This window comes from Manacus candei, unplaced genomic scaffold, assembly GCF_025592945.1.
Source record: "Manacus candei isolate 608988 ecotype Guabito, Panama unplaced genomic scaffold, ASM2559294v1 h1tg000028l, whole genome shotgun sequence".
Taxonomy (NCBI): Eukaryota; Metazoa; Chordata; class Aves; order Passeriformes; family Pipridae; genus Manacus; species Manacus candei.
This window is the reverse complement of record NW_026138076.1, coordinates 38677350-38698951: the sequence shown is the minus strand read 5'-3', so window position 1 is coordinate 38698951 and position 21602 is coordinate 38677350. Positions and strand designations below refer to the sequence as shown.

General features: G+C 41.1%; 1 long non-coding RNA gene across 1 annotated transcript in view; it reads left to right on the top strand.

The window, feature by feature from the left end:
- The window catches only part of LOC127471996 (uncharacterized), a 115605-nt gene that overhangs the window by 63304 nt on the left and 30699 nt on the right, over positions 1-21602 (top strand). Inside the window, exon 5 of the long non-coding RNA XR_007904830.1 lies at positions 9679-9828. This is a non-coding gene — a long non-coding RNA (uncharacterized LOC127471996). The remainder of the gene's footprint in view (positions 1-9678; positions 9829-21602) is intronic.

Here is a 21602-nt window from a genome sequence, read left to right as displayed (position 1 = left end):
GGAGATTAATTTTTCAGTTACAGTTGTGTTTCGGGGTGGCTTTATGTACATGTTATAAGGGTAGGACAGTATAGGATGGTGATCCTTAAAAAATGGGACAGCTTTTTAAGGTTTAAAGTTGGAGAAAGTAAATGGTGGATGGCATGAGAGGAAGTGAGCGCTGTCAGAGCTCCCATCATCCATGGGCAACATCTGTGCTAGTAGATTGAACAGTAGCAGAGAGCAGGTTTTGGTTCTCAGGCCAGCTGGCAGGACATGACCTTGTCCATACTGTTAAACTTCTTCAGCTGAGCTGCATGCCCACACGGAAACTGCCTATTAGACATAGTTCCTGGGTTGTGCTAATGGCAGAATTTGGGAAACGCTTTGTTGGCAGAGGCAGCAGCATGCTGGAGCTGATCAACAGATGTAACACAGCCGACTGTCAGGCTCCTGTGTGCAGGAGTGGTTTCTGGCACAGTATATTTGACTTGTCTAGCTTCAGCTCTTCAGTCTACCCCAGATTCTTGTATTTACAGTCTGTTATTTCAGAGGTCAGAATTATCATATGTGCAGAAATTTGGTGAGGTGCAAGAAGCACTTAGTGTTTGAAAGTGCCTTAAACTCTTCCCCGACTTTCTGAACCGACTTAGGCAAATGTTCATTAGCCTTATTAATGACATGAAATGCTAATGGAGGCAGGAAGTTGTTTTGCAATAGTGACAACTCCTGTTCTGCAAGTCAGACTTGTGTCACTAAGCTGTGACCCTTTGGAGCTGGCAGCTTCTCTGCCATTGGGAGATGGCAAGCACTTACAGGTAGTGTGGAACAGCATCATCAAGCAGACAGTTTCTGTTTGCCCCAGTCAAGCAGTTGTCTTTCAAGACATGTACTAGATTTTAACCTATTGAACAAGAACACAACAAATCAAATGAAAAACACATGGTTCACTGCTCTCAGTTTTGATAGCATCACGAAGGTCAATCAAAGATTAATGGGTGTAACTGTTTTCTAAGCCTATCTATAATGCTTTTAGCTTGGTTTCCAATGGAAATAGAGTGTATGTAGTAATCCTCTTCCAGATTTTTTCCTTACCAGTAATTCTTAATCTGAACAAATCTGACAAGTATGTCAATTCTTACAAGTTTTGTCTATCCAAGTGTAGGAGAGAGTCTCTGTCAGTAAGGAAAGATGGTCTTTAAGCTCAGTGAAAGACAAGAAGAGATTTCACAAGGAAGAGCAATTCTATGAACACCACAGCTGAAGGAAGAGCTGCATACTGAGTTTTCTCTCTCAGCAGAGAGCCATAATAAAGTAGGGCTCAAAAACTGCCTTTTAGTTACTCTCCATCACATCTTTTTTCAGAGAAAACTTTGCAAATGGGACAAGGTTAATAAAAGCTACTTGGGAAGGTGAGGACTGGTGTTTGGAACTCTGCCTTTGTAGATAAGAACAGTAGTTGCTTGAAAAGGAGGGTAGCATCATCAGACTCTGCTATCTGGAGGGAGCACTGCTCAACACAGCGAGGGGCAAAGAGATCCAGTTGTTTGGTTCTGCAAAATGCCACGTGCTCAGAAAACTGTGCATGCTGCACCTTGTTCTTAGTGGCAACAGACAAGAACAATGAGGCGTGTTTTGCCCTGAATGGGATATATTAATACACAATATTTTGAATGTGCCTTATCGCTTTTGTGACTTTTTGTGTTTAATTTAGAATAACAGCCTAAATGCAAGGCCATGGTAACAGAGCTGCATGCAAAACCTGAGATAGGTTTCAGGAAGGGAGAGAGCAGTAATCAGAGATATGGTTTCATGGTATGCATTTTTTTCTAAATTTTCTCTTTTGTTTCTTTTCACATATGTCTCAGCCTTTTCAGTGCTTCCCAACCTTCTTCCATTTCTTCCTTTTTCTTTGGACCCCATTGCAGCTTACTTTGTACTTCGTATTTTTTCTCCTCTCTCTTCCACCCCATTAACTTGTTACTCCTGATAAATTTCATTTATCTGTTTTGAGCCTTCTTGCTCCATTTAACTCTTGCCCCCTTCCTCCGTCCCCATATTTTATGTTTGTCTCTGCTGATACTATCTGAATTCAAGCACCATGACTCCAGTGGACAGCAGGCATCCCTTGGTACTGAAGAGACCCTTCATTTGATGGTGACTACAGACCAAGCTTGAGTAACTCTATTCTAGCTAAAACAATGCTGTATCTTTCCCTGATCATGGCCTGACTTTTCTGCAGCCCTAAGGCGGGTGGAGATTTGGGTGTCATTAGGACCAGTTGTCATTAACTGGAAATAACAGAACTGAACTCTGGAGCAGCACTATAGTTACCCAGTGTCATTTGACACATGCATGTGTATTTGCAGTGCTGAACCCAGGAATGCTAATGGTGCTCACATCACAGAGTGGCAATGAAAATGAGCACTTGCTCACAGCTATTTCAGTTTGCTATTATTTTGGACCATTGACTGTGAATGAAGTTCAAGCCAAATTGAACACCAATCACTTAGAACTGCATGTGAAAGGCCTCAGATAAATTAGCAGTACAGCCGCTAACCTCACACAGCTTAAGTGAGCCATCATTGCGTATCTGCCCCTAAATGTCAATACTGCTCCTCCTGCCTCCATGTTGCTGCACATTTGAGAGCACATAGCCTTGGCAATGCTGGATTCCCACCGTATGCTCAAACTCTGGCTGTATGGATTGCCTTCTTGTATGGCATTTTGTAAGCAAGCCAAGCAACTGCTGAGAACTAATAGGACTTTTGACAGTGGAGCTGATGGTTCTTCTGTCTCCAGTGGCATGCAGGTAGTGATGGGGAGACTCTTCTGCGTTGTCCTTCAGGTGACCTTTCTCCTTCCCAAGGGAGAAAGGCTCATTCCACTAGGTACTCATCAGCAATTGCAGGAGGGCTCTGAAATTACAGGCATCAGCCACAAGTACTCCACTTCAACCAATTATTCTAGTGGGGTGGAGGAGGGGACACACAGTAAAAAGTGCAGGAGCTTGTATGGGAAATCTTAGAGAACTACTTGGCTTCTGTTCCAGACTGTGGAGCTGCATGGCTTTGTGTGTCTGTCAGTAATCAGGAGCAGGAAAGAGCCACTTCTCACTAATTGTCCCTCTAATTTTCTTTAATTGAGGAAATGGCTCTTTTTGTGGACATTTCTCTCTGATGGGCAGGTTAGTGCTAGTAAAGGCTGCTTTGGGCATCCTGTGCAGTGCTTGAATGAATGGGAGGAGAAGTGCCTCTGGCTGCATGGCATTTATTCACTGCCTCCTCCTTGAGAGGGAGGTTAGTGTATCACAGCATGATTAAGGGCAAGAGAATCTTACCCTAAATCAGAAAAAGCTTGGGAAGAAATTAAAATTTACTTCCTCAGGCCACATATATTTTTTTTCTTACTGCTGTCTTTCCTCCATCACAAAGTTCTAACATTGTTGGCACGTACGATCTAATGGGTACACCAGGGCCAGCAGTGTGATGGATTTCAATGTCACAGAGAGAGTACTGAGTGAAGTACATAGGGGGAAAAAAAAAGAGAAAAGAAAAGATCCTTGGATTTCATTGCACAAATAAATGTCAGAATGAAACAGGTCTGGCAAGACTTCAGCTCTCTGCTACCCAAAGTCAATCACACTGAAATGCTCATATAAGCAAGAAATACTGTACTGCTCTGGCGCGGGTGAAATATAGGGTCTAGAGCAAACCTTTTTGACCACTTAAATGCTGCTTAAAACTTAAGAATAGACGTAGCAGGACTTCACTGGAGTCTGGGACTTTTCACTCAACCTTTTAGCAAGGGTTAACTGCAGGTTATCAAGCCTGGGTTGGAGGGCTGGGTCTGATGTTGTGCTGTGGGACCCCAACTGAAGCTTTCTTCACCCCCTTTAAGTCCAGTGAATTGAACACAAGGTGTGTGTGTCTTACACTGTGCCATCACCAGTTTCTCAGCCTACGCTTTTTGTGCAACACAGGTCCATATTTCCCACAGCGAGCCTGGGTGTCCCCAGCTCTTACAGCTACCCCCTTGGAGAAAAAGAGCAGGAGCACATCCCTCAAAGGAAAGGCAAAGGTGGCTTGTCACCTCTGTGTGTTGCTGGCTGAGATGGAGGTCAGGGTATGGTCATAGAAGTTAGCAATGTGTAGTGAATTCAGATCATATAGATGATATGGTATATATACAGGTCCACCTCCAGATGGGTTACTTACAGTGCTGCTGTGTAACAGAAGCTCCGGTCAGCTCCACTCAGTAAAGACTTAGCCTGAACTTACTTGGCTCATGAGACTAGCTATTGCTGTTTTATGGCTTTTACTGGAAAACCAGTAAGTAGAAAAAGGCTGAGTTTGCTTTGTTTCACCCCTTTTCCCCACCACTTTCCACAGGTAGGCTTTTTTCTCAATTGGAGCATAACACTACCTCTTTAAGGTAAAAGAAAAACAGCAAAGATTTAGAAGAACTAAAAGTCTTTCTTTGCAGAATAAATATCCTTTAAGACCCACCAAAACATTTTTGAGATTTTAATCACAGAATTGTAGAATATTTAAGTTGGAAGGGACCCATTAGGTTCATCAAAGTCCAACTCCTGGCCCCCCACAGGACACCCCCAACAGTTATACCATGTGCCTGAGAGCATTGTCCAAATGCTTCTTGAACTCTGTCAGGCTTGGTGCTGTGACCACTTTCCTGGGGAACCTGTTCCAGTGCCCAATGCACCCTCTGGGTGAAGAACCTTTTCCTGATATCCAAATTAAACTGCCCCTGACACAACTTCAGCTCATTCCCTTGAGTTCTGTCACATGGTCACCAGAGAGAAGAGATCAGTGTCTGCCCCTCCTATTCCCCTCACAAGGAAGTTGTAGACTGCAATGAGGTCTCCCCTCAGTCTCCTCTTCTCCAGGATGAACAGAACAAGTGCTGTCAGTGCTTCTCATATGGCTTCCCCTCAAGGCCCTTCACCATCTTTGTTGCTCTCCTTTGGACACCCTCCAATAGCTTTATATCTTTCCTATATCACAGTGCCTCAAACTGCACATAATATTCAAGATGAGGCTGCACCAGTGTAGAGCAGAGCAGGACAATCTCCTCCCTCGACCAGCTGGCAATGCTTTGCCTGATGCCCTCCAGGACACAGTTGGCCCTCCTGGCTGCCAAGGCACTGCTGACTCACATTCAACTTGCCATTGACCAGGACCCCCAGGTCCCTTTCCATGGCACTGCTTTTCAGCATCTCATTCCCCAGTCTGTACATAGATCCAGAGTTGCCCCATCCCAGGTGCAGAATCTGGCACTTGCCCTTGTTATTGATTGCCCAGCCCTGTAATTAATCTAGATCTGTCTGCAGGGACTCTGCCTTTTAGTTAAAATATTGCTTGTTACAGCACAATCCCTTGTGATTGTAAAGTCTTTCCAGAATCTGCAGTTGTTGGAGGGCAGGTATCAAGCAAAAAGCACAAAGCAGCAAAATATTCATAAAGAATCCTGGCAAGAGTACACTTGTGGCTAGGTCTAGATAACAAAGATATTTTTTTCCTTCATTAATTCCTCTATTTCTGCAGGCATTACAAGGTGGCTTAGTACATCCACTGTTGTCTGGAAATAGTCTAATCTTTATTTGCCAAAATGATAGTTTAAAACTAGAAACTAGCCTAAGAGGCATCATGTCAGTTGGACAAATAATCATAACAGTTTCTATGTCTCCTGCAAGGTTTTTCTTATTTAAAAAATAATAATAAAAAAGCTGAAAGCAAGCATTGAATCTTTGTGTAACCCAGTGAGTGCTCAGACAATAAAGTTGCTTTATATATGTCCCTCTCTTACCCTTATCTTTCTTCAAAGTATCAAAAGAACAAGGCAATAAAAACAAATACTTTATAGAGTGGTAACCTCTGAACTGCACTGTTTTAACTGAGACCATATAATGTAACACAACATGATGCTGCTGTTTCTCTCACTGATGCCAGGCTGAAATGTAACGAGAGGGTTGTGTCCTGAATGCAGCTTTTGAGATGCTACTTGAAAATTTTGTTTAGTTGATGTGGTACAGATGTCTGGAGTTACTTGTATGGTGATGCCCTTAGAAGTTGTTTCAATTAGAATACTACAATGTAAAATCAAATTATTTACCATTTGGGATGGAAATCTCAGCTTCTAAATAGTTCATTAGTACAAAACCTTAATATAGAACAAAACTGCATGAATAACATGGGGGCAGGGGTTATGTTTACAGGACAAAAAAGGGGAAAAAAAGAATTAAAACCTCTGATTGTTCTTATTGAAAGAAAAGATAATCCCAGGGTGTTAAAAACTTTCTTTGACACAAATCACTGAAATTTTGAGTTTTAAACATAGTATTTATCTTGAAATTGAAATTCTATTTACGGTGATAAGAAGGATTGAGTGGAAAACAACCTCCTGAATCTTCAAATATACCTGAAAAACTAGGCACTTGCAGTACTCACTCACTCCTCTTTTCCTCCCTCTGGTTCTAGTTTCAGTCAGCACTGTCATGAGTTTGCCATGTTGCCTGTATGGGGCACCTAAGAGGGCCTGGAACTTTTAGGAAAAGCATGGCATATCTCAGATGGCATCTGTTGAAAAGTGCTTGTGATCACCTGGTCATACTTCCAAAGAAATTATCTTCTCAGTTTCTTAAACTGTACACTTCTTGTTCTTTCCTTAGGAAGATAATTATCCATTAATAACTTGTACACACTGTATAGGGACATAGCAATAGTTTCCCATGAGGTCATGAAATCCTTCATAAAAGTGTTTGCCCTCAAGCCGTTTGATGTGTTTTGCTGGGATTGTTCTTTCCTGTCTGGGTGAGTTTCTGTAACATCATTGCTGCTGAATCCCTGAATGCCTCAAACACTGCTCTAGGACATGAGAGTGAGGGGATGTTTCATGTTCTTCTGGAAGCTGTTTTGGTGTGAAAAGAAATGGACCAGATATACCCATCTCCACTGTTTTATGATCCTGTCTATAGGAAAAGAGGTTGTTGGTAGCACAACTTAAGAGAAATACATGCATCCCTTCAACATTGGACAAGAGTAAGACTGAAGATATTTCCATGGACTTGATAACAAATTACCTTCAGGGGAGAGACATGTTATGTCTACGCTTCTGTTCTTCACCAGTGGAGAAACTTAAAGGCTTGTTTGTTGTGATTTTTGGTTTTTTGGTTGGTTGGTTGGTTGGGTTTTTTTAAATCAAAATTTGGACAGAAAGTACTCTGGTATAAACATCAAGCTGGAAGGAGTTTTTAGAGTGGTCCCTTATGTTTCTTATATTTCCAGCAGAATTTTTTAGCAGATATGTCAACTGCCTCTGGGGCAAAAAGCACAAAGTAAGGACATGACAGTACTTAGTTTGCAGCTGATCTTAGGTTTCTCCTGCTCTGATAATGAAAGTCAGTGACCATTCCCACATCTTTGGTTTCATTAGGTGATTCTCAGTGGCCTGGGAGGCAGGCTTAAAGCCAGTAATCTTCTAGAAATAGAGAGGTTCTATTTGTCACCCAGATGCAGCTCTAGCAGTAGCTTCTTTGCATTTGTTTTGTTGACAAGATGGTACCTTCACATGAGAACAACCACCTGGAAACTTTCCAGAATGGTAGTGCAGGAAAGAATCAAATTTGCAGTTGGTACTTAGGGACGAATGTCAGTACAGCAATCTCTGTTTCACTGATAGGAAATGAAAGGTAAATATTGTGAGTGATGGGTTTATTTGAAGGGCTGAAATTAAGCTTTGCTCTGACTCTCCAATATGCCTTAGTTTCCATGCAGAAGAAACCTTTGCCCATGGTGAGTGGTGCATCAAGAGCAACTTAGGAGACTACAACGAAGGTCAGCCTCAAAAGTGTGGGTTTGCCCTCATAGGTCCATTCCACAAAGAGGAACAGTAATCAGAAGGTGCTGCTGGTGTTTGATGGGGTGGCTTGTCTGTGAGCACCTTATTACTGCCATTGCTGGATCCAGTGCCAATTTGTTATAGTCTTGCCAAGTTCTTCCAGCAGCACCAGACCAGTCTGAGTGGCTTTTAAAGGAGATGTAATAGGACAATAGCGTCTTTGTTTGGCATGTGTCTGTGGAACAGCTTGCATCCACAACCAGACCATTTCATTTACTTGCTTTCAGTCCATGTTCTGATCTCTTTAAAATGGGCACCATAATGCTGTCTCATTATGCACAGACTTTATGGGAGAGGTTCAGTAATCATTATGAAAAGGTCAGATGGTTCTGTGAAGGGCACCTATAAATGAGTCTATAAATAAATAGTCTGGAAGCCTTTAGGAGAGGCTAACAACTTATTTATCTTTTATCCTGCTGTTTGCAGGGGATGTATAAAAGCAGTAGCATACTGCTAATTAGTTTAATGCTCAAATTTTGGTTTGGGGGCACTGAGACACTGCTGGGTGTAGCAATTGGCTTGATACGAGACCTGACCAGTGCTCAGCTTGTACTAATACAGAGTGTGGCTCCATGAGATCTGTACTAAGCCTCACTGGAGACCACATTTCTTAATGGGGAAATGGTTGTGGTTTTTTGAGATGATACTCACTGCAAAATGTATCATTGGCAAGCATGCTTTTTTTCACTTGGCTTAGAGGAGAAAAGAGACTGTCAGTAATATTTTTTTATGGACTAGTCTGAGTGCTTCTGGTTGTTTGGGTAAGGTTCAATAGCGTCAAGTCTTGCCTTGAAGCTGTCTAGCATGAAGCTGGTTTCATTCCACACTCTAGTGGTGTTTAAGATAGGTAGTAAGAGACACCTCGTTTGCTTTGAGGTCATTATACTTTTTATGAGAGGACACTCCTGATCTGCCTTTATACCAGTGGGATGGATACTTTTGTTTGCCAGCTGCCTGTGCAACAGGTTTTGACTGTAACAGAAAGGTCTGTGGCAGAGCACAAAGATAGTCCCAGTTCTGAGGGGTGGCAAGAGATGGGGAAAGTGAGGGCGACTGAGGGGATGAGCCTCTTTGAAAGGCTTCTCCCTTGGGCAGCCCATTTAATCACTTCAGTAATGCTTAGCTTTATGTCACATGAGATTCAACACTTCCAGCTTCAGAGAAGTTGACAGTCTCAATGTGGAGGTTTTCAGAGCCTCTGGCACCTGATCCTTAATATGCAGCTCCTTAGGAGATCCCATCCGCCTCCTTGATCCCTGGCTGCAGACTGAAGAACAGAAAAGCCACTTTAATTTAACTGCAGGACATAGAGTGTCCCCTTCCTTTTCTCTCTGACCAAGGAGGCTGGAGTTATAAAGGGAATTGAGCCCCAAAGCATCCTGGTGCTTCTGAATCCATTTTACTTCAAGTTGCAAATCTGCTTAGTCCTCTGACTGTTCCCTGTGTCAGATAGTTTAATGCCAAGTAAAGAGAGAAGAAGACAGTTATTCATTGTCCTCCCTTCATCTGTCTTCTGAAATAATTCAGACAGGCTGGGTGTTTATTTTAAATCTGGTTTAAATATCTGAGTTAAAAGACTGGCCTTTTTGTTTGACAGTCTTATCCCACCTGGGTTCACTTTTATCGGCAGTCTGAATGGAAGAGGGCTCAAACATTCAGTTGCTTCGTGACAGGCTCATTGCCACCTGCTAGGCTCTCACAGGATGGTACTGGGTGTTGCACTCTTTGCAGGTGGGATTTTAATGATTGCAATCTTTCTTCTGTTGCTGCCTTTCCTTTCAGAGAGGTGGGAAACACATGTGTGTGTCCATGAAGAGAAAGAGCAGAGACTACTTAAAAAGGGAAATGCCCTGATGCACTAGAGAAAGAAGAAATGAACCTGCAGATTTTATTCCTCACTGCAAGATGACCCATCTTAGGAAGGCAGATTTGGTAAGTGTCTTATTTTGTCTTCAGACCACTGTCTCTTCATAGTATCTCAACATACAAAATGTTCTTCTACTTCAGCATTTGCACTGTTTCAATTAGGCTGGAGAGACAATCAGCCTTTCTTTGATGGCACACTGAGCCACTTCAGCCCAAGAACCAGGAGAAAGAACACCCCCTAGAAAAACATAGAGACAATAGGAGCTACAGCAAAAGACACAGCTGAAGAGCACCTGCCTTCAGAAGGGTTCTCAGCTAGTGCTAGAGGAAAGAATTAACCGATGCATTAGCACATTGCAGGTTAGTCCACATCTGGCCAGCCTTCCTGAGCACTCAAGGCAAGCATGTGGTTGGGGTTCAGTTTCTACAGAGGGCAGTGCCTGAACTGAAGTATATATTAATCGAGCCATGTGGGAGCTAGCCCGCTGGCACATCCAGAAGGGCAGTGTTATTCAGTGTAACATCCAGCAGTATGCTGGACTTCTCACTTTGCTAGAAAAACATAGGTCTCAAAAGAGCCTAAGCTCAAACCCCAGCAAGCTGAGCACTGCCCCTGTGTGTTTCCTTTCAGTGAGATAAAGGACTCCATCTTGAGAATCACTTGGTCATTTGACCTCTGTCTTTTTCCCTAGAGGTCTTCCGTTCTCCCCTGATCCCCTGCACCCCCATCCAAACCCTTTTCGCAGAAGGGACCTCTACATTTTACTTCATGCTAGTCTTCTGAGAATTGTTCGGACCTGTATGAGGTTGGACAAGCTGAAGAAGAGCATGAATGGAGACTTTCTGGATGAATAAATCACCAGGTTCCTCGGAAGCTTACAGCAGTTCTCTCCTCTCTTTCTCACATGGGTGTAGCCTGTTCGTCCTGCAGCTTATTCTTAGCCCAGAGCAAGAAGGTAACTCCTCTTTGCAACTTTATTCATCACTGAGTATTGGATCTTCACTGTAAGGAAACAACATATTTTTGCAAGCAAAAGAAAAAAAAAGTGCTCTGATGATCACTAAAATGGACATTTAAGCAGAACAAAACATTTGTGTCAACCTGAGGCTGCTTTTCTTTGGAAATCTCTAATAATAGGGTTTATAATCTTTGCTGGGTGAAATCTTGTCAGTCCTTCAGGCTCCGTTTCAGGTATTAGGATGTGTGTAAATGAGAGTTTTCCAGACCAAACCTCACACCATATAAAAATGTATGGAGCCAGGGCTAGACAGGACATAGCATTAGCTAGACTTTCGTTTACAGTGTGTTATAGTTGTAAGGATCATTCATTCAAGCCCAAATTTTTGCTATTTTTCATTACTGCCTATGTACTCTACCGGAAAATTTTCAGCTAAAAATTTTCCCTAAAGAACTACTGAGTTGATATACATGTATCTAATTTTTCCCCCAGTAAGCTAGTGAAATGAGAGCAGTTTCCTCAACATCTTTCTTGTGTGAAGCTTTCTTCCTCCAATACTGGCAAGACACTTGATCAGTCTTGGTTTATGTTTCTCTCTTTTGAAATAGGCATTAAAATGTTAGCTCACTAGGCTGATTTGTAAGAAGGATAAATTCAGTTATACACATCAAGATGGCAGATACTGAATAATGAAATGCTGAGTTTCAGAAAAGTATCTCTCTGTCCAGGTTGTGGCTTGGCTATGGGAGATGCCAAGCAGTTCCCATCAACCAACGTATTCCCATAAAAATTATAATTTTTTTTTCTCAAGTTAGATGATGATCACCTTGGGGCTGGCTGACATTTATACTTGCAGTCTTGTAATTTTTTTAGGAAAAAGAGTTTTTTTACATCTGCTAATGGAGAAGAAATGAGGATATTTGTTCTACAAGTGCCTGTTCTAGACAGAGTATTTCATCTCTATTTTTATTCCTTCTTTCGACAATGATCACAGATATTTTTGTCTCATTATTCATAGACTTTGAAGGATTAAGTAAGCAATAATTGTGAACAGGACAGATTTCATATTTAAAGGTTCCATATCAACAAGGCAATGAATAAATAGGATAAATAGATTTAACCAAGGCTTACAGTGTATTAACTTCATCTCATTTCTCATTAGTTTGGTATCGAGCTTGTCTTATAGTCTGCTGGAGTTGCACTGTATATAAAAATCTGCTCTCAAAAGCAAGTTGATAGTTTCTGGGATTTATAAATATTGATGGCTGAATGTGGCTTCCAAGTGTGTCATGACATTTCACACTGGAAAAGAAGAAAGTTGCAGCAGGTGTGCAGCATCTCATGATCCCTTGTTACCAGCCTTTTTTCCTCCACTGTTCAGACTTTCTATTCCACCCTCCTGAGGACAGAGACATCTTTATTTTTTCATGGGTCTGAACCTACTTGGGAAATAAGCATTCTGTGAGCATAAAGGCTAATACACACCAACTGTTAACAAGCTAATTGTTAATTTTATGCTACTCTTGTTAAAAACCTCACCTCTTCCATGTCTTCTATGCTGTGCCCTCAGGCATGGTCGGAGGTTATACTCTTCCATGGTCTTGGATGGAAGTGTCAGACTGTAATGGTTTAATTCTGTAAATTAGCTTCTTGAATTCTTTCTCAGGCCTGGAAATGAGTAATAGATATGTCTTGTGTTTCTAAAATGTGAGGCACGCCCCTTTCTGTCTCTCTGCAAAGATCATCAGGTTTAAGAGAACAAAGCACAAGATATTTGCATGTATCTTGAATACTTATTAAGATGGAAGTGACATTATTCTTAAAAGCAAAGGTGTAGAGAGTAATCCAGGCTATTGATTTTTGAACCAAGTTCTTTTGTTCCAAGAGAGAAGGTAATTCATCCTTACATTAGACTGTTGTTACATTAGATATTGGAAATTTGTATAGCAAGGCAAAAAGGAATTGCTGCCCTAAAACTTATATGGCATCCCTTCTGGAAAAATCCCTGCTGTAGCTGCAGAATTGGTGGCATCTCATCAGCTCTGAGCAGGAATTGTCCCAAGAGGGGTTCTTGAGTGCTTCATCATGCAAGTTTGCAGTTTGGAGGAGGGCAGTTGAACCTTGGTCACTGTCTGACAACTGCCTATGCTACAGCTTTCTCCTGTAAGGAGCTAATCAGGAGTGTTTTGTATTTTTGTGTTTATGTGTAGCTCTGTCTCAACAGCTCTTGTAACACTGTATCACCATGGAAATTTGCTGTTATGGCAAATGCTGTACTAACCACAGAGATGAGATGTTTTAGGAAGGTGTTCTGCTTGTACTATGATAAATGAACAGAAGGGCTACTTCATAGTGCTTTTGTGGGAGACTAAAGTCCTGTTTCCCCTCATTGTCTCTATTTTTGAAAAAGGTTATCTTTAATTCTTCTTGGTTTGTTGTTTTGTTTTGGGCGATTTTTTCTGGCCACTAGACCACCAGGGCAGCACAGTATTTGGGAAATTTTCCCAGAATATGTTGATGCAAAGAGCTTGTTGTCTGTCAGTGTTCACAGCTGCTGTGCTAGGAAAGGAAAGGGATCTGTTTGTTATTCACTGATGGTTTGTTAAATGCTTAGAGGCAAGGATACCCGATTATACCTTCACCTAACTTCTTTCATTTACTCTTCTGAGGAGAAAGCAACCCTGTTTGGGAGATACAAATGGGATATAATAGGGTCAAGTCGGGATAATTCTTTTCTCAAGGTAATTCAACCCTACTGCAAGAGATATATCTTCACACGGATAAATGGGGAAGAGTTTTCTTTCCCAAGTGCTCTCAGCACTGTGGGGTGCACAAGCATAGTGCTTAGTATGTGTGACTGTCTGGCAAAATAGTGCTCTAGTTTTTTCTCCTCCTATAAAAAATACAGTAGGATCCCGAGAGAAAGTAACATTTGTTGCCCCATCTTGTCACATATTTGTGTGCATATATGCCTGTGTCTGCCCCCCCCCCCCTTAATTACAATTATACCCAATGCCTGGATGCAACCCAAAAGTCTCATGGGTGCTCCTGTAAATTTTATGAAAATAAATGTCCGAATGGAAAACAATTATCCTGCTGAGGGAAGGGCTTCCAAATTCATGCTGTACTAGACTTTGGGGAAGCCACATAGTGGAGCCTACTGTCATAGGATACATTAGCTCGGTTAACTCAAAAACCTGCTGTTGGGTATGTTTGGTTTTCAGACTGCCAACAAACCCCTAAAATCAATTAGTCGCGCAGCTCTACTTGCAGTACATGTTTTCCTGCTGTTCACAGGTAGAAGCTATTTTATGTTATCCCTAATTATTTTTGCATTCAGCTTTTCCTGCTGGCTAAGGCAGGCATTGCTTTTTGTGCAGGAATTAGATCCGAGGTAGCCTCCGATTTTTTTCAAATCTGCTGTAAACCACACTAAATATCTGCACTGGTATCAGACATTGTTTGTGTCACTGTCTAGCACACTTAATGGGGAAGGAGAAAGGCTTGCAACCATTTAGTTTCTCCCAAAACCCTTTAATGCTACACTTTAGGGTAAATAGAAGTCTTCTTCCTATGGCCAGAGCTCCATCTTTCCTAAATTCAACTGGGACTTCATAGTTCAGCTCAGAAAGCAGGAAAATGTGATTGTTTGGTTATACTGATTTTAATACATTGGTTTTTATACTTATTGGTACATACACTTGTATTGCAATCTGTTGTATACATGAACCTCAGTTGGATGGGCAATAGGCTGGGCACTTATAGGTGATTCCCTTTTTTTGGGTGCTCTCAAAGCTTTTTCTCTCTTTCTTTTGAACTAATTTTCAGCTGTCAAAGATGCTGGCTGTTAGGTCACAGCAGAAAAAGGTGACCCACTCTAAACAGCATTAGAATGAGTCTGCATTATTCCAGAAATAAAAGTGTGTATCTTGGTCTTACTGTACTACAAAGTACCACTGTAGAATTTCATTCAGTTCATTAATGGTTCATGTTTTAATCTTACCTTTAAATCAAAGAAGATGATCCTTTTTTACCACAACCCAAAGGGATCTGAAGGACGTGGAAATCATCACTTGGAAAGTTGGACTGGTACAGGGAGCCACATGCCTATTACATGTGCAAACACAATCCTGTTTTCTCCTGTGCATTTGCTTCATCATCCAATCATAACTTTTTTGGTCTTATTGGTTCTCACCACATTGAAGTACACATTGTAGAGATCTTCGGTGATGTGGGATGTGGTTGTTTCACAATGCAAAAGCAATGCAAGGTTGGATGATAATTTTCCAGCAGTTACCATGGCACTAAAGTTTGGATAACCTAAGCAAATTTGGCCATCCTGTAGCTGTCTCTTGCAGACTACTGTCCTGCTAAGGAAAATGACGTAGAGAAGAACATTTCCAGTTAATTTGATATGTTTTTCCCCAAACCCATCCCTTAGTTTCTTTATTTGCAAGTCTCTTATGGCTTCTCAGTGCTGAAGGGGGTCTTACTCATCACCTCTCACTCTCCTCCCCACACTTGTTCCAACTGTTCCTTATCTCCCTGCCTCCCTTTCTCCCTGTCCTCAGCTTTCTGTCTCTAATTCCATCTCTCTGCAAATGGTTGCCCAGGAAGGAGACGGCACATTTTGAGGTTCACACTGAGCTGCCCAGTGGGCACATGGCGTGGGAGATTGCTGAACTCTTCCACTTATCCCCAATTATTGCAGTTTGCTCTAATTCATCTGTGAGATTTCTATCCTCCCTTCCAACTCAGTTGAAACCAGTCAAGCAACTCAAATGCTGTTAAGAGGAACCTTTCGGACAGGCAAAGTGCAACCACGCAAACACAGACACTTAGAAAACCATGGCCAGAAACACACTGTTCCACCTAAAGAGTAAGAACATAATAGGATGTTCTCACCCCAGCAGAGTGTTTCAGGGTGATCAGTGAGAGCAAAACTGGAAACTGCCCTGTCCAGTAGGTATCCTAGAAGCAGCCTGGAACCTGAGGTAGTTTGATAATTTCATTGTTACAACTTCAGCTCCCCTAAATGAACTTTAAAATTTATTTGCAGCATCTACTTGGGGTTTTAAGAGATTATGCTTAAGTGCTTCACTGCATTTAATGTTTTGTTGTATTTTAACTTACTGTGTAATGACTGTCTATATTAAATAATAGCAGCAACATCTGAAATTATTAATCAACAAAAGATGACAGATAATGCATGTTAAGTTCTCTCTGTGTTTTGAATCGCTTATCTCCCAGGTAACATAAGAAGAATGTTAAATCATACTGGAACACATTTCTCAGCTGATGTAAATCAGCAAATGTGCAGCAGCTGAATTTCTGGCCCATTATGATTTTCTATAAAAGATGTTTTTTCCTTCGAAGTATTAATTATCTATGATTCTTTTACTCTTCTTGTTTTTTGCCTTTGCAGGTGCTGTAATTCTCCCAATTTCTTCCAGAAATGGGAAAATTTATCTATATTAGGAAATGTGTTCTTCCCTTCTTCAGTATGCTGCATTTTCATTTTTGGCATCCTTATTTAAATCCTAATGCACATAGAGATATGAATGATGTGGGTTTTACTGCCTACAGTTTTAAATCCTACCATGCATCAGCTGCATAGACAGCTTAACTCCTTGTTTTAACAGAAGACCATGTGTTTTGGTTTTTTTTAAAGATGACTATGGTATACACTGTGTCACACACTACACAGAGGTCTCTGTCAACAAACTGTCCCCATCTTTAAGTCCTACATCCCCAAATCAGTTAAATCAGATAATAGATGGCGCACCGAGTCTGGTTGCTATAGGGGGGATGAAGAGAAGACTCAGAGTTTCTTATCCCACAACCTGCTGGCACTAGCAGATGCACCAAAAGCTCCCATCCAGAGGGACACAGTTGAAGAGGTTCCTTTCCCCTTATCTCTGATTCCCCCTTCAGAATAGCTCAGAGTGAAGCTCACAATAACCGAGCTCTGGGATAACTTTCCATGTCCCACTGCTGTATGTGGGGGGCATTCTGATGGTTGTATGCCAGGGCAAGGAGTATCCCATACTGCTCCAGAGAAATTCATCATTGGTGACCTGTATCCAGCTGCCATGGGAGAGACACCCTCCCCATAAGCCTGTATGGGTGATTCACCACCCCCCAGTGTTTCCCCCAGGAGCTGCAGGGCACACAGCCTGAGCAGAACAGGGGAGAGGGTTAATCCTCCTGCCTCTACTAGAGTTTAATTGGAGGGGAAATTGTCTTTGACTTAATTTCCTCTCTTGTCGCAGCTCAAGTCTAGCGGATCAAAAGAAATGCAAATTGAAAGATAATATTTTGGATGTGCCTGATTTTAAAGTTGAACATGAATAATCTTTCATGCCTCTGACTTAATGTCTGTACCATTTTTGTTACAAAAATCTTGAAACAATGTGTATTTCCTTGTGTGGCAAAAAGAATTTACTTTTTATCAAGAATGGAAACCTGAATGATACTGTCACAGTATTAAAACACAGCTACTAATTACCTCAAGTTATCAAACCTGACATTATCCTTTACATTAAAATACTGTATGTTTTATTTTATAATGAGAGGGCAAAGACCCAGTTACTACAAAGTATCAAGCTTCTGCATGTGGGCTGCCATTATATAGCAGGGTTTTTTCACAAAGAATGCAGTTAGCTGATTATTAGATTATTGGTTAATGCAATTTAATGTAAAACCTTCTTTTTGTTTCCTTTTCCTTTCTTTCCTTGTTATTTTGAATTATAGTACTAGGAAAGTATTTTTCAAGTGGTTAACTTGAGTTTGCTTTCCAACATCTCTTTATTTGTGAAGAAATGATTTCAAAGGTTCTGTTTTCTTTTTAGTGCTTTTGAAAATGAAGGATAGTTGTGCCTGCACTACAAGAAGGGTGATTTAGGTAAAAGTCTCTGAAGCAGCTTGAGTCAATTTAGCTTAGACTTGCCCTGAAATTCTCTATTGCTTTGCTGCAAACTTTCCCAAGAGAAAAGATTTACTCTTGCTGAGCTGTATTGGAGTAGAATGTGGTTTTGTTGGTGTCCTACATTATGGCTGACAAAAAGGGTAGAGAAAAATGCTACATTGAACCACCTCAATGGGGAGGAGAAAAGATTTACTTACTTTTTCTCCACATATTCAGTCTGGGGGTGATGGATGTCAGTTGTGTCATCTCTAAAATTCACATCACACTCACCCAAGAAATCTATAAGGACTTTTTATTGATGGTTTTCCAAGAATACCTCATTTTCAAAGTGCACACAAGAGATTTTTCAGTGACTAGTTGACTGCAGATAGTAGAACCCTTCGTGTTGGCTGACGTGTTGGTAGAAAAAATGTCCAACCCTGTGTTCAGCCCCATTTTGGGAAGGCCCAAATATATAGATGGAAAAAAAGAACCCTACCTTACTTCTCTGCCATTGAGACCACATTGCCCTGAGAATGTGCCCCAGGTCTGCACCATGGAACATACAGGAAGGCAAAGTCCTGAGACAAAACAAAGTGAGAAGGTGCAAGGGTAAATGCTATTTTTTCATTACCCTGGCGCTTATTTATAGATTGGGAGAAATAACTCGTGCCTGCTCTTTGAACAGAGCCGTTCCTTCACTCATGCAGAGACATCTTGCAGGCCAGCTGTGCTGCCTCGGAGTTGCTTGTTATCAACTCTTACAAGTGTGGGGGAAAGCAACAAAATCATGACAATGATAAATATTGCTTCTTTACACGCTTACACGATGCCAGCCCAGTCTGTGGTCCAAAAGCCCCACTGTGGTCTGGCTCTGAGTAAACAGAGTTATTAGCAATCACAGGAGGCTGAGAGGTTGGAGGTTTGAGCTGACCAGTTGTTAGAGAAAAACAACAGATTCCTCCTCTTTTTTTTTTTTTCCTAGGCTCCTTTTATTGCTGAATCTTTCACACTCTGGAGAAGAGTACTGCTGTTGTCTGGTGGCTAAAAGCAAAATCACATAAAGAGGGAAGAGAAAGGAGAGTAAAACAAAGCTGTCTCTCACTCCCAGCTCGATAACAAATGCAGCAAGTGATCTCATAAGCGCACCAGGTAGTGCCTCTGGGCTGGCACGGTGCCCACCTGTGCCATCTGCTGAGCATCAAACCTTCCTCTGCTTCCCATCCTGCAGAACCTGCTGCAGCCGGGCTCTGCTTTTCTGCTGAAATCACTGCGGCACACAGCCAGCCCAGGTTAGCACTTTGATAGCTTTTACTACAAAAAAAGGGGAAAGGGGGGTGCACTACATCTTTGTATTTTTGCAGTTCTAATCCCTGTTATGGTATTTGTGAGTGTAATAGGACATTTCTCTAGCTATTTACAACAGGCCAGGGCAAGAACCCTGCTTCCCATATGCCCTCTCACTGAAATGGCTACTTTTGTTTGCTGAGTACCACTTTAGATGGAGACTAGTGAAACAGCCACACTGGAATTGCTCATATGATTATTGTGTTGAAGGAGAACAATAAATAAAAATATGTTGCATATATTATGAGATGCTGGACTCAAAATGACGGGCTGTCATATAAAAGTGGGAACGAAATAGGAAATTGAGACCCCAAAAAAGGTAGTAATAAAAAGCTCAGTATTTTATTCCATGTCAGATGGTTTCTCTTCTGTCTGAACTGGAATGTTTCCTAAAACAATATTGTTTAAGGAAACAGCTGGTCCATCAGAATGTTTTCCCTCTGCTGCGTATCATCTGCCCAGCATTTTGCTCTGATCAGAAAGGTAAAGAGTATGAGCACAGAATGAGAGTTGAAGAAAAAAAAATTCCATTCCCCTAAATAACAATGCAGCAACTCCAAGAAAAGCCATAGAAGTATAAGAGAAATTCACTGATAAATCAAGCATTAACATTTTCAGCAGGAGAAAATACGTCCCCACCGTCATGATTTCTTTCAGGTTTTACAAGACCAGTTCTTCAGTACTTCAAATGAATAAGAATGTTAAGACTACTGTCTGAGATTACAAGAAAACTGATTTTTGGTGCTGATTTTCACAGTAGAAAAAATTTCCAAGAAATTTTGTAAAATTCATAAAAGGCAAATCTAGAAGTCTTCCATGTGAAAAGAATCATGTTGCTTTAGTCTTAAAAATTGCAAATATAACCTCTGGTACAAAATGTTTTGAAGTATCATGTGACTGTGCCCTTGGATCAGATGCTGTTAGAAAAGCCTGTTGGGGTTGGAGAATTAGGCTTTAATTCAGCTTCTGGTGATCTGTGTTTAAGAAGATTTTTATTTAGGAGCCCTTCTGTCTAAAAAAACCCTACTAAATAATTTGAGGCAGTGCCCTATTTCTCCACAGAATAGTTTAATTTCCAGTCTCATAAGCCTGGGAACTCTCACCTGTGGCGTTTTACCTTTTGAGGTTTTTTTCCTCCTTGTAAAGTTTTGAATCTTGGAGATTTATTAAAATTAAAAAACAGGGTGAACCAAAGAGGTGTTTTGCCAAGAATTGTGCCAAGTTTTACATGATGGTACATTTAGATTGCTTTTATTTCAACCTGAATGGGCTGACTATACTTTAGAGCATTTGCAAGAATAGCACATACATGGATATGTGATGTTGACTTTGAAGGATTAGGCAGACACCCTAATAAATAGTGTGATATTTAGAGAGGATGAGTACTGAGTGACACCTAGTGAGTTATTAACCTTTACTTTGTTCATTTTATTATCTGTCCTTCTTGCTAAATTTCCCATGATCTCAAGTGCAGATTCTCTAGTTTAACTGATTTTGTTCTGCAGCAGCTCTGCTTGACCAAAACCAAAGTTTTCAAGGCAGATTTGCCAAATTCACCAGTGCTGATCTGGAATTCAAATACTCAGGTGTTTTGAAGAGTGAAAATGCTGGAAACTGAGTATTTCACTGATAGTTTTTAGTTCTTTTCAAAACCTGGTATCCATATTACCACGTCTCCTCAAAAGCCCTGAGATCTTTTGAAGTTCTAAATGTGTATGTTGAGCATTTAAAAATTAGGCTTTGGGTTCTTTTTGGAACATAAGTCTAAAACTCATTTGAATAGAGTTAAGGTAAGCACTGCATCTGCTAAACTTAACTGCTTTGGTGCAGATAGATGGGAAAAAATGTCAGGGGAAGCTTGAATTGAGACACTTAATTGCATTTGACTAAAGCACACATTTACTCAAACCATGTTGTCCAAAAACCATGCAGATGTAATCTTAAAAATGTTGAATTGAATTGGTTTGAGCTTTTGGGGTTTTTTTAGCTAAAATACAAGTCAATGCTTTTACATTTAAAAACCATCATTTCAGTTTCAAGCGATTTGTTTTAGGCTGTAACCAAAAACGCAGAACAGCTGTACCACACAGGCACAGGAAAGAAACTCCTGTCTTTTCCCTTAAAATACATGGGAAACCCATACTCTCTGGTCTTGCTACAGTTGATTTACTACAGATTTAACTTGCCAATGTAAAGTCGAAAGTCAGAGATCTACATTGTTTTAGTTTTATCAAAACTCTCTCCCTCATGTAACTTGTTATCAGCTAGAGTTGGGTTCACTATTTCTTCCAAAGCAGGACGACAGGGTGAGGAGACTCCGGGGCTCTGCTGGCTCTGCTGTGGCAACCACTGCTTGGGCTATATGCCTGGCTAAGGCAGCAGCCCTGGGAAAGGGTGCCTCCTGCAGCTGAAGATAGGCGCCTACACAAGCCCCAGGACTTGCCTGGGGGTCACCAAGCTTCTTTTGGAAGAGCTTTTTAAGGGGCTGTGGGCCTTCAAACTCAAAGGATTATACCATAGTGAAATTGGGTATTGCAGTGATCATGGGGTGGCACACCATTTGGTCTGGGCTAGCTAGAAATAGTTCATTTTTTCTTTTCCAAGGAAAATTTCATTTCAGCTGGACT